This window comes from Pyrus communis, chromosome 1, assembly GCF_041283825.1.
Source record: "Pyrus communis isolate YQ-2024b chromosome 1, ASM4128382v1, whole genome shotgun sequence".
NCBI lineage: Eukaryota > Viridiplantae > Streptophyta > Magnoliopsida > Rosales > Rosaceae > Pyrus > Pyrus communis.
In genome coordinates this window covers 24,391,264-24,409,457 of record NC_142565.1, presented here as the reverse complement: position 1 = coordinate 24,409,457, position 18,194 = coordinate 24,391,264, and positions in this window count along the sequence as shown.

The window sequence follows — 18,194 nt, the reverse complement described above, 5'->3', positions numbered from 1 at the left end:
GGCGAGGACTTTGAGTCTTTTGAGCTTTTGATGCCTTGTGCAGAGCAAGGACTTTAAGCCATTAGAGCAGAACGATGCTTCGTGCCATTTGAATCTTGTCACGGCTTCAAGCCATTTGATATTCTTTATGGCTTCAAGCCATTTGCAGCGGCTTTGTGCCATTTGTAATGGCTTTGTGCCTTTTGATATTTGATACAGCTTCATGCTATTTAAGACTTTTCTTCGGCTTGGTGCCATTTGGGATTTGATACGGCTTCATGCCATTTGGTATTTGATACATGGCATGAGTTTCAACAATTTGAGGTGGTGAGTGTTGGTATTGAAAAAGTTTGCTAACTCAATACCAAAATATGTGGGTGATAAGTTTACAAACTCTATCACACCTCTCACTTTCACTCTCAATAAAATTGGACAAGGAAAGAAATAGAGAAATAGAGAAATAGAGAAATAGAGAAATAGAGAAATAGAGAAAGGAGGGAAGCAACAAGCTTTGGTAAAACACTTGCACTTAGATATATGAAAAGAGAGTTTACAAACTCAATAGCTTACAAGCTGAAATTAAATGAATGGGAAATGGGATTCGGATGGGATGCTCTAAAGCTTAGCAAGATGGCCTATTTATACAAAACAGAAATTAATAAACAATGCAACAACACATGCAATGAATGGGGTGTTTAACATCTTTACACCCTTTAAAACACATGCAGGAACTTTGGACAGTCTAGCACACATATGCAGCTATCTTTCCAGCTTGCAATCAACACTCTTTCGGCTAATACATCACATGGCAGCACACTGCTGTCAGCTTTCGGCTAACAGATGGAGGGAGCAATGATCTTTGTAGTTGCTGGAAACAACCTGGAAAGAAACTAACAGCTTGCTTTAACCATTAACAACCTGTTTTGATTTGATTTTCCAACACACCTCCTCAAATTAAAACGCCTTTATGCCTAGCATTTCACGTAGCAACTTGAATGGCTCAACTGGCAGTGGCTTTGTGAATATGTCAGCCACTTGTTCCTTGGTGTGACAATAGACAAGTTCGATTGTCTTTTGCTTCACATGGTCCCTCAGAAAATGGAACCTGGTATCGATGTGCTTGCTCCTTCCATGTTGGACTGGATTCCTAGCAAGCTTGATAGCTGAGATGTTATCCACATGAATCACAGTCGATTCCATTTGTGGATGACACACTGACTTCAACAGATTTCTTAACCAAATTGCCTCACACACGGTTGAGGCTACAGCAACATACTCGGCTTCACACGATGACAAAGCAACAATTGATTGCTTCTTTGAAGTCCATGAGAAAGTTGTTGATCCTAGAAAAAACACATAGCCAATTGTGCTTTTCCTTTCATCTTGGTCACCTCCCCAATCACTATCTGAATAACCAAATAATTTTGCATCTTCACCAAAATTATAAAACAGACCATAGTTTAGAGTACCTCTTATGTACCTCAAAATTCTCTTGGCGGCCAGCCAATGAAACTCCCTTGGTGTTTCCATGTATCGACTCACGAGTCCAACACCATAAACTATATCAGGTCTTGTGATTGTAAGGTACCTTAGGCTTCCAACCAAGCTTTTGTACACGGTTGAGTTTACAAACTCACCTTCTCCTTCCTTAGACAGCTTCAATCCAGTTGCAACTGGAGTGTTGACAATATTGCACTTGTCCATATTGAATTTCTCCAATATATCTCTCATGTACTTTTGTTGAGAAATGTAGATACCATCACTTGCTTCACTTCTATGCCAAGAAAGTATGACATTAATCCATTGTCAGTCATCTCGAATTCACTGAACATGGATTGCTTGAACTCATAGAACATTGCTTCATTGTTTCCTGTAAACAACAAGTCATCTACATAGAGACAAATAATTAAGAACTCCCCTTTTTCACCGTTCTTCATGTAAACTGAATGCTCGTATGGACATTTCTGAAATCCATTTTGGTGAAGGTAGTTGTCAATCCTTGAGTTCCAAGCTCGTGGTGCTTGCTTGAGGCCATACAAAGCTTTCTTCAAACGATACACCTTATCTTCTTTTCCTTGTACTTGGAAGCCTTCTGGTTGTTCCACGTACACTTCTTCCTCAAGAACTCCATTAAGGAAGGCTAACTTGACATCTAATTGATAAATTTTCCATTTATGCTGAGCGGCAAGAGAGATTAGTAATCTTACCGTGTCAAGTCTTGCAACTGGAGCATAGACTTCATCATAGTCCACTCCATACTTCTGTTTGTAGCCCTTTGCTACAAGCCTTGATTTGTATCGATCCACACTTCCATCTGCAATGCGTTTGATCTTGTAAACCCACTTGACACCAATAGCCTTCTGATTTGGTGGGAGCTTTGTTAACTCCCAAGTGTCATTCTTCTCGATGGCATGGATCTCTTCTTCCATGGCTTTCTTCCAACAATCTTCTTCCACAACTTCATTGAATGAGAGAGGCTCATGGTCTGCATAGAAGCAGAAAAAATTGGTTTCTTCTTCTTCTTGTCCATAAATCTCTGTGAGATTCCTTAACCTCACTGGAGTTGAGGAGCTGCTTTCCTCACTAGATGTAGGACCACTCCTTGCAATTCTGTGCACTGGAGTTGTTGTGATTGTTTGAGCAGGCTGTTGCTCAATAGGTGGTACAACTTCTGGTTCTTCAAAATTAGTGGAGACGATCTTCTCTTTACTGACTTCTTTGTTGTTCCACTTCCATGTCTCTTCCTCACTGAAGATGACATCTCTACTAACCACTAGTTTGCCAGTTAGTGGGTTGTAGAGCTTGTATGCCTTGGACTCTTCACTATAGCCCACAAACACACACTTCTCACCTCTATCATCAAGTTTCCTCCTCTTGGCTTCTGGAACTTGAGCATATGCAACACACCCAAAAATTCTTAGGTGTGTAACATTCGGCTTGTATCCACTCCATGCCTCTTGTGGTGTCATCCTCTTGACACTCTTTGTTGGACATCGATTCAACAAATAAATCGAATAAGCTACAGCTTCTGCCCATAACTCTTTTGGCAAATTCTTCTCCTTAAGCATGGACCTTGTCATGTCAAGGATGGTTCAATTCTTTCTTTCAGCTATCCCATTTTCCTGTGGGGTATAGGCAGCAGTAAGTTGATGCCTAATTCCTTGCTCCTTGCAGTATGCTTGGAAAGCATTGGAGGTGTACTCTCCACTTCTATCTGATCTCACAGCCACAAGCTTGTGGTTACTTTCAGCCTCTGTGAGTGCCTTGAACTCCTTGAAAATTTTTAGGGCAGCTGACTTCTCCTTGAGAAAATAGACCTAAGTCTTTCTACTGAAATCATCAATGAAGGTAATAAAATACCTATTACCTCCATAAGACATGGGATCCAATGGACCACATATATCTGTGTGCACCAACTGCAGTGGTGCCTTTGCTCTCCATGTATCATCAACAGGGAACGATAGTCGTGCTTACTTGCCAAGCACACAACCTTCACATACTTGGCGTGTGGCTTCAATTTGGGGTAGACCACGAACCATTCCTCCACTTGACAGCAACTTTAGGCCATTGAAATGAAGATGGTCAAATCGAAAATGCCATTTCCATGACTCATCTTCCATTACACCGATGTTGCAGCTTCCAATCTTTGTGTTCAAATTCAACGGAAACATCCGGTTCTTTGACATTCAAACACGTGCAATAAGCTTTCTCCTTGCATTCCTGAGAGTGAGAAGCATGTTCTCCATATGTATAATGTACCCTTTCTGGAGCAGTTGACCAATGCTCAGAATGTTGCTCTTCATACCTGGTATGTAGTAGGTATCGGAGATGTATTCTTCTTTACCATCCTTCTGGATGATTTTGATCTTTCCTTTGCCTTCAACTGGCAACTTTGAGGAGTCACCAAGACTCACAGATCCATAAGGCCCATCTTTGAGTTCGGTAAAAAACTCTTTCTTTCCACACATGTGGTTGCTTGCACCAGAGTCTAAATACCAGACATCTTGTTGGCTACTGATATCATGGTGTGCTAGTAAGACTGTAAGTTTTTCACCAGCATTTCCACTTGATTCTGCCATGTTGACATGCTCACCATTTTTATATGAACATTCATTTGCATAATGTCCATACTGCTTGCAACTGTGACACTCGATATGCGCCTTTCCTCGAGTAGATCTCCACTCCTGAGACTGACCTAGATTTTGTGCATAGCCTCGACCTCTTCCTCGGGCTTGTCCTCGGCTACGGTTGGATGAACTCCCACGACGTGAGTTCCACTGCCCACGACCTTTATTTGGTTTGTCAATATTCAACTTTGACTCCAAAGCTTGCTCTAGCATTGTGGGGCTTGCATTATTCTGAATGCGTTGCTCATGAACTATGAGGGATCCTAGTAGCTCCTCTGCGCTCATCGCCTCCAAATCATTGGATTCCTCAATGGCAGTCACCAAATGCTCAAACTTAGATGTGAGTGATCGGAGTATCTTCTCCACAACTCGTACTTCATCGAGTCTCTCGCCATTTCTCCTCATCTGATTTACTATCACAATGAGCCTTGAGTGATAGTCGGAGATGCTCTCTCCTTCATTCATGTGAGCAGTTTCAAAATCTGCTCGAAGTGACTGTAATCTCACTTTCTTGACCTGATCTACTCCTTTGTAGATTGTACTAAGTGTGTCCCATACTTGCTTGCTCGTTGTTGCTTCTGCAACCTTCTCGAACGTTGAATCTTCTAATCCTTGATAAAGAAGATACAACGCCTTCTGGTCCTTCTTTCGTAAGTCCTTGAGAGTGTTCCTTTGATCCACAGTATATACGGCTTCTTGCTCGGCAGTGGGTACAACATACCTGTTGGAAATGTGCCCTAAAACCAATCATATGATGATACTTTATGGACATTTCACATGTTAAACTAATCTAGTTTAATATTAAGGGCAAACATTATTGTTTGAGCCGTCTCATATAAATGTTATATGCTTAAACGATAAGTCCAAGGAATATGTGATTGGAAGAATGCGATCTAAAGAAGTTAGATTCATGAGACCATTCTTTCGTTGACACATCCTAAACGTTCATGATCATAGGATTGTCAATTGGGCACTGACAGTCCGTTAAGATCAGTACGTGCTATGTCTTCTCTCAGGGAGAGTGACTAGTCTCGAGTCATTGGTGTGTGTGACATCAAGACAAGTACGTAGGTGCTCAATAGAGAATGAGTTCACTGAACACGATCAACGAAGAGTTCTCATATTCATGTCACATGAGAACTCATGGTTGGGATAATGCAAATTAGTCTTTTGACCTGAGGCATCACAGTTGTCTTGTGGTTAGGTCCTTAATCTTTGATTATGTCAAAGTCACTCCATCAGGAGGGTGTCCACGGCATCGTTGGGGTTAAGCCACTTAGCCATGGAGGCAAGTGAATGCGCAACAAGGGATCTCTAACCTTCAAACTGTTTGAGGGAGAATACTCTATGATATGATTAAGAATCTTTGGCCAAAGTATGAATGAGATTTAGGAATGTGTTCCAAATCACATTCAAGGTAATCATATAAGCACAAGACTCACATTGGATAGTAGACATGAATAAACTATCAAACCAAACAATGTGGTCAAGAGTATTGTATTAGAGAAAGACCGTATTGCATTTGTAATCCTAAAACTGAATAGGTTCTCAACCTCTTCTGATTAGCTTGGGTAACCATGACATGCTGCTAGGCGTCAACCATGGTTTGTGGAAGCCCTAAAAGTGTATTATCACTAACGGGAGAATTGAAAGTAAGTTTCAATTCACAATCGATTAGAAAGAGTTTTAATCGCCCACTGCCTCGCTAAAAGGAACCTAATGGATCGTTCACCGAGTAAGGTAGAGTTTGAAGAAACAACGGAGATGAGTAAGAATAATTAAATGGTTTAATTATTTATCTAAGGCTAGGATTAATTAATATGTTAATTAATCAAACGAATAAGTTCGTTAAAGACCTCGGGTTAGTTTTGGGCCGCAAGGCCCAATGGGATTTGAATGTCAAGCCCATTAACTCAAGTTGTATGACAACTTGAATAAACAAAGGGCTTGAAAGCCCAATAAACCCTATAGGCCGGCCATGTTAGAAGAATAGGGCTTTTGGTCCATTAGGTCACTTATTTGAAGGGACTATATAAAGGACTTTATAGCCTAAAATTCATTAAGGGTTGTTTTTGGGGAAAGGATGAGAACACAAGCTCTCCTTTCTCTCTAAAATTTCGGCCACCTTGGAGGGATCATCTAGCAATCAAACTCCTCCAAGGTCACTCATTTCTTCTTCATTATGCCTTGGTGATGAATCATTAGAGGTTCTCAATTTTGGGAACTTTGGAGAAACCTTTTTTCATCCATCCAAATCCATAGATCTAAGATGCAAGGAATGAAGGCCCTCTCTTTGGGTGATTAGCCTTTGTTTAAATACAAAGAGGAATCTAAAAAGGTATATATTTCAACTCACTTTGTTTTGAGTTGATTATTGGTTCACCATTTTATAGGCTTTGAACATTCATGGGTAATGTTTTGTTTTTAAGTGCATGCTAGCATGATTCCGCCTTTAATTTGTTAATTGCATGCTAATGATGTTGCTTAAATGAACATGTCATCTTTCAAAATAATCCTTCAATACCCACTACTGACAACCTCCCATAGCTCCTGTGATCCAAACAATGCTTTGAATTGGATGCACCATCTTTCATAATTTTCTTTCTTCAATGTGGGAACTTGGAGTTGCACTAAGTTGGACGCCATAACTGCTGCACCTGCCAGAATGGTATTCTGGCTCTGATACCAATTGTTGGTATTGAAAAAGTTTGCTAACTCAATACCAAAATATGTGGGTGATAAGTTTACAAACTCTATCACACCTCTCACTTTCACTCTCAATAAAATTGGACAAGGAAAGAAATAGAGAAATAGAGAAATAGAGAAAGGAGGGAAGCAACAAGCTTTGGTAAAACACTTGCACTTAGATATATGAAAAGAGAGTTTACAAACTCAATAGCTTACAAGCTGAAATTAAATGAATGGGAAATGGGATTCAGATGGGATGCTCTAAAGCTTAGCAAGATGGCCTATTTATACAAAACAGAAATTAATAAACAATGCAACAACACATGCAATGAATGGGGTGTTTAACATCTTTACACCCTTTAAAACACATGCAGGAACTTTGGACAGTCTAGCACACATATGCAGCTATCTTTCCAGCTTGCAATCAACACTTTTTCGGCTAATACATCACATGGCAGCACACTGCTGTCAACTTTCGGCTAACAGATGGAGGGAGCAATGATCTTTGTAGTTGCTGGAAACAACCTGGAAAGAAAGTAACAGCTTGCTTTAATCATTAACAACCTGTTTTGATTTGATTTTCCAACAGTGAGTCCATCGAGTTTTGTACTTTGAGATGGCTCACATCCACAGTATTTGGAGTAATTTACATCCACGAATTTGGTGTCGTCAATATTATCTCCGTAATCCTTTATTCTGGATTGGTTGGACTCAACATGTCTCCATCACACCATTAGGCTCCTGCCATTTGGTGTTCGTCCTCGGCTCTAATTCATAGGGTCTACATTTACAAAGCTCATATGAATTTAGATGGGGAGCCGTGGCTTTTCTTTGTTCTCTGCGTGGGCATCATTCCCACTTAACTTAGAGAGATATTGTTTTGCAGCAAGCTTCTTTCTTCTTCTATTTGAAGACTTCAAATTTTTCTAAGTCCCAAATAGGGCTTCAAGTGGTGGTGTTTGGAGAGGAAAACCACATGTTACCTTTCCATTTATTTTGAATTTGCATGGAAGATAAATGCCCAGTTTTTTTAAGTGACCACGTTCATGGTCTAGAAGACAAATTTCTCTCTTCTTCTCTACTGTAGCTTTCTTTTGCAGACTTTGCAATCTCCATTTTTTTCCTTATCTTTCAAATTCCTGGCACAAAAGGCTTTGGGTGGAACTCTTGTATCCCATGTTAATTTTGTACATGAGAACATTAGATTAACGCCTGCTGGTTTTCTTCTACAAGTGAGGTTGATCTCGACGCCATAGTCTTGCTGCGTTTGTCATTTAGTCAAGTATAGTTACTGCATACCTCCGAGCAGCGTCCTTGCATTGCTGTTGTTGGCAGAGAAGCAAATATCTTTTAGCTATTTATTTAGAGATGTGGCAAATTTCCCTTCTTTCCTTTTGTCTTGTAGCATCTGTCAGTTTGATTTCAATGCTTTTGGTTAATATTTTTGACCAAATATTTGAACAAAATGATAGCCACATTTAAGTCTTTTGAAAGACTTCTTTCTTCTTTCTGGTCAATTCTTTGAAGCACGATGCCGCTGACATGTTTCTTGTTTTATGCACAAAATTTAATCCATGCGGACCATACTCATAATGCTCACGTGAGTGGAAAGTTCTTTGTTTCCCTCTCTTGTTGTAGCTTTTTCCTTTCTCCATTTTATATATTTTTTTGGTCTAGCATCAAACAGACTTCTAAAAAATAATGGAATTCTTATAAATTAAATTATGGCAGCCCAATAGCTTGTTTCTTTTAAAAAAAAATCTAAGTCTTTGAGATGGCTTTTTCCACCATGTGTGAACTTGAGAGAGAAAGGCACGAGGACTCTTATGTTGTGGTTTTTTAAAAGAAACTCGCAGCAACAGTTCTCTGGGCACTAGAAAATTGTGACGATAATCACTCTGCGGCGGAAGAAAATTGAGGGACTCGCTGCTTTCAGCTTTTGCTTCCTTCAAACTTGTGTTATTTGTGGGAGTTTGGTTGTGGTCAAGACGAATCACTTAGACTAGGTTGGAACTTCAGTGGTGGTTTAGACCACCCACAAGAAATTCATGGAGTTGACGGTAGCGGTGAGGAGCACTAGAGACATCACCATGTCTTGGAAAGAATCTCCGTAGGGCATCACAGGTTGCAAGGTGCGGGTCCATCGCTGCTGCTGCCTTGTTCGAACTCATCTCTTACGTCGTTGGCGAGTTTCAACATCACTGCTAGGCATAGTAGATTGGCGTTGCTCAGTTCCTTTCTTCTTCTGGGAATTTTGCCTCAGTGTATTCGGTGATCTCCATAAGAGGTTGAGAAATTTGGAAAAGGGTTTGGGCTTTGCTTCTCTGGAGTTCCACCTCCATTTTTGCTTCGTGGAATGGGACAGGATGAAGAGCAGAGTACTTTTTTTTTTTTCTACAAAGTAAAGAAATAACAACAAATACAAAGGAAAGATTAACCCCAAGAAAATAAAATGGATTTATACCTTTTGAGTCCTTGCCTTTCCTTTTTGTCGTCCACCCCTCCTCTGTATTCTTATGTTCCTCTTCCCGTTTGTTCTCTCTGTGCCCCACAATTTCTGCACCGTTTCTCTATCTCTCTTTCGTTGCTATCTTTTTCTCGTCTCTCATTTTTTGTGTTGCTTTCTGTCTTCCCCTTTTCCTCGATAGAGACAAGTCTTTCATAGACTTTTCTTGACAATTTGGATGAAGGAAAGTGGGTGTGGGTAGTGGAATTGGAACCACCTCCATTATCTGTTGCAGTTTTTAGAGATAGGAAGAGAAAACTCCCATTTCAGTTTTCTTTCCAACGTGGAGCAACTGCTCCTTTTTTATCCATTTTTTTTTTTAATTTTTTTATCCATATTTGAACTTTAGCTACTTGATGTTTGGGCCTTAGGCATCAATGGGTTTTTCTTGGAACAAAACCCAATTTAATTTTTTTTGGTGGATTTTTTTATCTCAACAATCGCGAATTCGAATTCGCAGCCAAAAGGACGCAATCGAGAGGTCGGTGACGGCTCACGAAGATGGCACTCAAAGACGACAAGGAATCATCGTTGGAGATGGCACAATCAAGAGGAAGCAAGGGAATGGTCTTAGAGCAGTTCCACCGGGAGGTGGTTAGGCCGGCACTCAGCCAAAAAACAAGACTGGCACTCAGCCAATCCACTCCAGCCCGTTCCATTGCCTGGCACCCAGCCCAAGCTGGTCTCCAGGCCAGCCCAAAATTGACAGACCTTGAGACCGGTCGATCTGACGTCAGCGTGGCGTCGGACAGCATATGATGTCAGTCTTTTTTTTTTTTTTTTTTTCCTCGCGCCAGAGAGGGCGTTGTTGTGGAGGTGAGGAGCGGAGCTGGTCGAGGCGGGAGAAGGTGTCAGGAGGGAAGGAGCCACGGAGGGAGAAGGACGGGAGGACGAAGCGACGGAATCGAAGGTGTGGAGATGCAGGAGGATGAAGCGACGGCGTTGAAGGACAGGAGGTGTAGAGGAGCTTGTTGTTGAGGTTGGCTTGGGATTTGAAGGACAGGAGGGCAACGGCTTCAGAGGAGGTTTGGAGGCGGCGGTGGGAATGAATTATCTGTGCTGGGTGGATGGCGTGCAGGAATGGAAGGGAAGGGAAGTGTGGAAGATGGGAAAATAAAAATATTTTAATAATAATAATATTATTTTTTTTTTTTATAAAGTCAGAAAATAAAAATAAAAATATTATTTTTTATTATTTTATAATAATAAAAATAATATTTTAATAAATTGACTAGGCTATTTTTTTTAGGGGTGGAGATGCTTTAGCCTATTACTATTCACTAGAGTATATTACTGTTCACTTGAGTGGATAAATGCGCTGGGTGCTGACGCAAAGTCTTAGTGTGATATCCCGTCCCGGAAATATTGAAACGCACGTGTGAAATGACTAAATTACCCCTAGTTCGTTCTTTGACATTATTGGTTGTTTTGTGTGTTGTGACAAGTGTTGGACCACACACACACCTGGACATCCACTGTCTCTCTCTATCCTTTTCTGTCTCTGTCTCTCATCTCTCTCTCTCTTCCCGTTCTCCCCCCAATTCGTACGGACAAACCTATAACCCACCAAAACCTCACAGATCGAAGAAACTAAGGGTACCATTGGACTTGTGAGGTCAAGGCGAGCACAGACATACCATTTTCAGGTAAGGAAACTACCATTTTCACGTCGATTCGAAGTGGTCCGAATTGTGTACTGTTCATGCAAGTTTAATTTAGTTAGTTTTTGGACTTTTGAAGGTTGTAGTTGTGTTGGTGAGGTCCCAAGGAGCTTGGGAGTGCATCGTTGGACGGTTTTGGACGTTGGAACCAAGAACTGTAAGTTTGGCCGATTTTCCATGTTTTTGAAAAGTCTATTTCAGTTGTTTTTAGGCTCTAAAACTAGTCCAACGTGGTAGATGAGGTTTAGGGCTTCATTTTGGTATAAAATGCGTGAAAAATGGATGAAAAACGAAGGAGAAAAGTGAATTTAAAGTTTTCCCAGTTTTCCGGCCAGTTTTCCGGTGGCCGGAGTCCGGCGAGGGCGATCGGAGAAGAAGCAGGAATATTCCGTTAAGTTTAACGGAATATTCCTAACGGCAGGGGTTAAGTTTAACGGAATATTCCGTCAGTTTAACGGAATATTCCTGACGGCGTCTGTTGACACCGTAAGTGTGCCTGGCACGTGGCCGCGCGTGGGGGCGCGTGGGTCCGTGCCTGTTCTGGCGCGTGGGGGCGCGTGCGGGGTCTAAAAATTATTTTAAAAATATGGTTGTGATCCTGAGGTTGTCTAGAGCACGTTGGTATATTCATTTGTCCATTTTGAGCAATGTATGAGGAGTTATTACGAGAATTGGGTTATGTGCTTTAAAGTTGACGTTTTTATAGTTATTTCGCATATAGGTGACGCGTACCCCGAGGACGAGCGTGGTCACGCGAGGCAGGGGGGCTACGACCCTTCCACGTATCAGTGAGTGGGCTTTTGTTTTCCGTGTATACCTATATACATTTATATTCCCAGAAATTGATTTAAAAAGGGTTATGTACATTATGCCATGCACTTTATTATTATCGTTTACGCATCATTGCATGCATTATTAGTGCCCTACACATTCATATGCATATTGGGTGCTGTGGACGCACAGGTAAGTGCCAGGTAAGTGACATTCACGTTTATGTTTCAGTAGTGGTTTGAGATGCCTAGAGAGCTCATAACCTGCACCCCCGGTGTTAGTGCTCCCGCCCAGAGTAGGGCACAGTCTTTCACGTGATGTTCACCTCCCGCACCACACGCTCAGCTTGGATCCAAGTTAGGTGCATAGGCCTGTCGTACAGACCACTATAGGTGGTTCCGACTCGTAGGTGACCCGCGATTATTCGCACAGTCTTCACGTGATCGTAGCACTAGAGCGTATATATATGTTACACCCAGGCCTGTCGTACAGACCACCTTGAGTGGTTCCGGCTCGTGGGCAGGTTTAGTTATAGAGTTGAGATTTGAGCTCTAGATGCAGCCGTACAGGTCACGTTAGGTGACTCCGGCTGCCAGATGTTATGATGTTGATATGATTTATACCTGGGCACTTACATTCATTATGAGACTTTACCATGGCATATTCTTGAGCACGAATGATATACCCTTGAGCATGTTTGGCATATTTATACATACGTATATATGTTTATTTTCTGGGAAGTATACAGGTTTTACGATGAGGGGTTAGAATGTATTTTGCTAAATGGTTTTCAAAGAGCTTTGTTTTTGCCCACTCACGCTTTTGTTTTGCGCCCCTCCAGGTTCTAGTTGCTTAGCCGTTGCGGTGGTTTCCCTTGAGAGCTTTCCGGCGTTCTAACAGACACTCCACATTGTAGGGTCGCCTTCGGGCGTACGACTGTTGTCGTTTTTGTTTGGGCTGCTATAGACCTGCTCTGAAATTGTATTTCACTTACTAGCACTTATTTTAGTACTTTGTATGCTAGTTTCTAATTATTCGTACTTTTATATTACTACCCTATTAGCTTCCGCACGTGCACATGGCTACGTCACCTTCGTGTCACGGCCAGCACGCTCCGATCTCGGTCGGGGTGTGTCAGTTTGGTATCAGACCTTAGGTTTGGCAGTCCTGTGTCTGTGTGAGTATTCTAATGGTTTTGGTGTCTTCTGTCAGAACTATGCCGCCTCGTCGGGAACCCCGTCGCTCTTCTGAGCCTAGTTTCCCCGATATTACTCAGTTGGGGGAAGCTTTTGCTGCAGCCCTTCAGTCAGTGATGCGTCCTCCCCAGAGGACTCCTCTGGAGACCATGTACAACCTGAAGTTGGATAAGTTTAAGGGCAGTGAGGGGCATGAGGGCGCAGAGCGCTGGCTAGAACACTTAGAGAAGACCTTCCGTGTGCTGCATAATCAGGGGAACTTACCTATGGAGAGGTGGGTCGAGACGACCTCGTGGTTTCTGGATACAGAATCGGCAGCTTGGTGGGAGCAGGAGCTCCGTAGGTTGACTCCGAATCAGAGGATTGATTGGAATGTTTTTACGGATTTGTTCAGGAGGAGGTATGTGCCCCTGAGTACATTGACCGAAAGAAACAGGAGTTTACCGACCTGAAACAGCGGAAGATGTCAGCGAATGAGTACTACCGGAGGTTTACAGACTTGTCTCGTTATCACCCTGATGTCGCTGGTAATCCGGCGGAGATGCTCCGTCTTTTCCGATTGGGCACCAGGAAGAAGTGGCGTTCTATGGCGTCTACTGTCCACAGCGAGACTTACCGGGACTTCTATGAGATATTACTGAGGATCGAGGATTCTGAGAATATGTCAAGCGACACTGATGAAGAGAAGAACAGCAACCAGAAGAAAGATGATAAAGGCAAAGGTCAGGTATCGCTCGGGCCCCGTCAGACTCAGAACTTCAAGAGGAGTGGTGCTAGCTCGAGTTCTTCGAGTGGTGGCTTCAGTGCCACTGGACAGGGTCGTGGAGGTAGATTTTCTGGTGGCGCTAGAGGCCAGAGGCAGGGCGATGGTGGTCGAGGCAGAGCCCCTATTTGCCGCAGGTGTAACAACCGGCATTTCGGCGAGTGTAGACGTGGTAGCAACGGTTGCTTCACATGTGGACAGGTGGGACATAGAGCGGCGAATTGTCCCCAGGGTCAGCAGCAGCAGAAACCTCAGCAGACCTTTATGCCGCCACCTGCACCACTTCAGCAGATCCAGGGTTCCAGTAGTTACGGCCAGACGGGTCGAGGTGGTGCTTACCACTATCAGGGTGATGCTTTCCCTTATGCTCCGGGGCAGTATCAGCACCCTCAGGACCCCTATTCCTTGGGTGGCTATCCCCAGTATTCAGGTGGCTATGTGCCATATCCTCCAGCTCCAGCGGGTGGCTCTCAGTGGTACCAGGGAGGACAGTATCAGCAGGGTGAGATTGCCACTAGCAGTGCAGGATCCTTGAGACAGTCGGGTCAGCCCAGTCAGGGGCGTGGTGCTCAGGGACGCGGCGTTCAGGCGAGCAGAGGCCGCGGCGTTCAGGCGAGCAGAGGCCGCGGCGGGCGTCAGCAGGGACAGGGGCGTCTTCACAATATTTCTCTGCAGGACGCTCAGAACAACCCGGACTTGATTATGGGTACGTTGAACATTCTTGGTTGTTTTGCTAGAGTCTTAATTGATTGTGGAGCTACGCATTCCGTAATTTCTCATACATTTGCTCAAGTGACGCAACCTCGCCCCACACCTCTAAGGTACGATTTAGAGTTCGCTATGCCTAGAGGAGAGAGATGTGTTGTAGATTGTGTGTACCCAGGGTGTCCAGTGATCGTAGAGGGTGTTGCTTTATCAGCCGATCTTATCCCGTTAGATATTGTGGATTTTAATGTGATTTTGGGCACGGATTGGTTGCACTTCTATCGTGCCAACATTGACTGTTACGGGAAAGTAGTTACATTTCACCGACCTGGACTACCTGTGGTTACTTTCGTGGGTGAGCAGAGTGGGGTGAGACATGGTGTTATTTCGGCGCTGCGAGCGAAAAAGTTGTTATCCAAGGGTTGTCAGGGGTATCTGGCTCATGTGGTGCTAGATGAGGCTGTTACTAGCAGAGTGGAGGATGTGAGAGTGGTCAGACACTTCCCTGATGTATTCCCCGAGGATTTACCTGGTTTACCCCCAGATCGAGACGTGGAGTTCACTATTGAGTTACTTCCAGGTACAAATCCTATTTCTCTAACTCCTTATCGTATGGCTCCTGCGGAGTTAAGGGAATTGAAAGTTCAGCTGCAGGAGTTAGTGGATAAGGGATTTATTCAGCCTAGTACTTCGCCTTGGGGCGCTCCAGTTCTGTTTGTGAGGAAGAAGGATGGAACTTTGAGGCTGTGCATCGACTACAAGCAATTGAATCGGGTGACGATTAAAAACCGTTACCCATTGCCTCGTATCGATGATTTGTTCGATCAGCTGAGAGGTGCTTGTGTGTTCTCTAAGATAGACTTGAGGTCTGGTTACTATCAGCTGAAGATCAGTAGGGATGATGTCCCTAAGACGGCGTTCAGGACTCGTTATGGTCATTACGAGTTTCTGGTTATGCCATTTGGGTTGACGAATGCACCAGCCGCCTTTATGGATTTGATGAACCGAGTATTCCAGCCTTACTTGGATAGATTCGTCATTGTCTTCATTGACGATATCCTGGTGTATTCTAAGTCGAAAGCGGAGCATGTTCGACATCTTACTTTAGTGTTGAAGAGGTTGAGGGAACACCAGCTATATGCTAAGTTTAGCAAGTGCCAGTTCTGGTTAGATCAAGTTGCATTTTTGGGGCACATCATTTCTGCTCAGGGTATTTTGGTGGACCCTCAGAAGGTTGCAGCTGTGGAGAGTTGGGAGCAACCGCGAACCGTCACCGAGGTGAGAAGTTTTCTTGGCTTGGCGGGGTATTATCGGAGATTCGTTAAGGATTTTTCGGTGATTGCCTTGCCACTGACGAGGTTAACGAGGAAGGATGTTAAATTTGAGTGGGATGATAAATGTGAGCAGAGTTTCCAGCAGTTGAAGTATTGTCTCACTCATGCACCGGTTTTGGCACTCCCGGACGATAGTGGTGATTTCGAGGTTTATAGCGATGCTTCCTTGAATGGTCTGGGATGTGTATTGATGCAGCATGGTAGGGTGATTGCTTATGCTTCGCGGCAGTTGAAACCTCATGAGTCGAATTACCCTACACATGATTTGGAGTTGGCTGCTATCATCTTTGCGTTGAAGTTGTGGAGACACTATCTTTACGGAGAGAAGTGTAGGATCTTTACGGATCACAAGAGTCTCCAATATCTTTTTACTCAGAAGGAGCTTAATCTTCGCCAGCGGAGGTGGTTGGAGTTGCTCAGCGATTACGATTGCACGATTGATTATCATCCTGGTCGTGCGAACGTAGTGGCCGATGCACTTAGCAGGAAGTCTCAGGGCCGCATTAATGCGTTGTACGCTAATCGTATTCCTCTTTTGGCAGACTTGCGTGCTACGGGAGTAAGGTTAGAAGCAGAAGACCGAGATGTGGCTTTACTTGCTAATTTCCAAGTTAGGCCAATTTTGGTCGATCGGGTGCTTGAAGTTCAGGTAGCTGATCAGGAAACTCAAGAACTAATTCAAGCTCGAGAGCAAGGAAGGAGGCGAGACCTCAGAGTTCGTGATTCAGATGGCATGTTGATGCTAGAGGGTAGAATGTTCGTGCCTAATAGTGTGGAGTTGAAGAAAGAAATTCTCAATGAAGCACATATCTCGGCTTATGCCATGCATCCAGGAGCTACTAAAATGTATCATACCATTCGACCATTTTATTATTGGCCGGGTATGAAGAGGGAGATAGCCGAGTACGTGAGCAGGTGTGCTGTTTGTCAGCAGGTTAAAGCAGAAAGAAAGAAGCCGTTTGGGTTGTTGCAGCCGCTTCCCGTTCCGGAGTGGAAATGGGAAAATATCACCATGGATTTTGTGTACAAGTTGCCGCGTACACAAAATGGCTTTGACGGCATTTGGGTGATCGTTGATCGACTCACTAAGTCGGCTCATTTTATTCCAGTGAGAGAGAAGTATTCTTTGAGCCGTTTAGCGGAGTTGTTCATCTCGAAGGTTGTGAAGTACCATGGTGTCCCTGTGAGTATTGTCTCGGATCGTGATCCACGTTTCACATCGAAGTTTTGGGTAGCTTTTCAAGAAGCTTTGGGCACGAGATTACTTTACAGTACGGCGTATCATCCACAGACGGACGGTCAGTCAGAGAGAACTATTCAGACCTTGGAGGATATGCTGCGAGCTTCGGTGTTGCAGTTTGGTGATGCTTGGCACCAGCGGTTAGATTTGATGGAATTTGCCTACAACAATAGTTTTCATTCGAGCATTGGCATGGCGCCATTTGAGTCCTTGTATGGCAGAGCTTGTCGCACACCGTTGTGTTGGTCAGAGATTGGAGAAAGAGTCTTAGTAGGTCCAGAGATTGTTGAGGAGACTACTCAGAACGTTCAGGTGATCAAGTCTAACCTAAAAGCAGCCCAGGACAGGCAGAAGAGTCTGGCGGATCGGCATGCTACAGACAGAGTGTATGAGGTCGGAGATTGGGTATTTCTGAAACTCTCACCGTGGAGAGGTGTTGTGCGGTTCGGAAAGAAGGGGAAGTTGAGTCCCAGGTACATCGGACCATACGTGGTCACAGAACGAGTTGGTGAGGTAGCTTACAGGCTGGAGTTGCCTCCGGAGTTGGCTAGAGTGCATAATGTTTTTCACGTGTCTATGCTCCGACATTATGTTGCTGATCCATCGCATGTGATACCTCCTCAACCGTTAGAGATTAACCCAGATTTGACGTATGACGAGGAACCGGTGACGATCCTTGATTGGAAAGAGAAGGTTCTGAGGAACAAGACAGTGAATTTGGTGAAAGTTTTGTGGAGGAATCATTCAGTTGAGGAATCTACGTGGGAGACGGAGGATCGGATGAGGGATTTGTACCCTCGATTGTTCTTTGACCGCTAGGGGTTGCTGCTTTGTTGTTTTGAATTTCGGGACGAAATTCTATTAAGGTGGGAAGGTTGTGATATCCCGTCCCGGAAATATCGAAACGCACGTGTGAAATGACTAAATTACCCCTAGTTCGTTCTTTGACATTATTGGTTGTTTTGTGTGTTGTGACAAGTGTTGGACCACACACACACCTGGACATCCACTGTCTCTCTCTATCCTTTTCTGTCTCTGTCTCTCATCTCTCTCTCTCTTCCCGTTCTCCCCCCAATTCGTACGGACAAACCTATAACCCACCAAAACCTCACAGATCGAAGAAACTAAGGGTACCATTGGACTTGTGAGGTCAAGGCGAGCACAGACATACCATTTTCAGGTAAGGAAACTACCATTTTCACGTCGATTCGAAGTGGTCCGAAT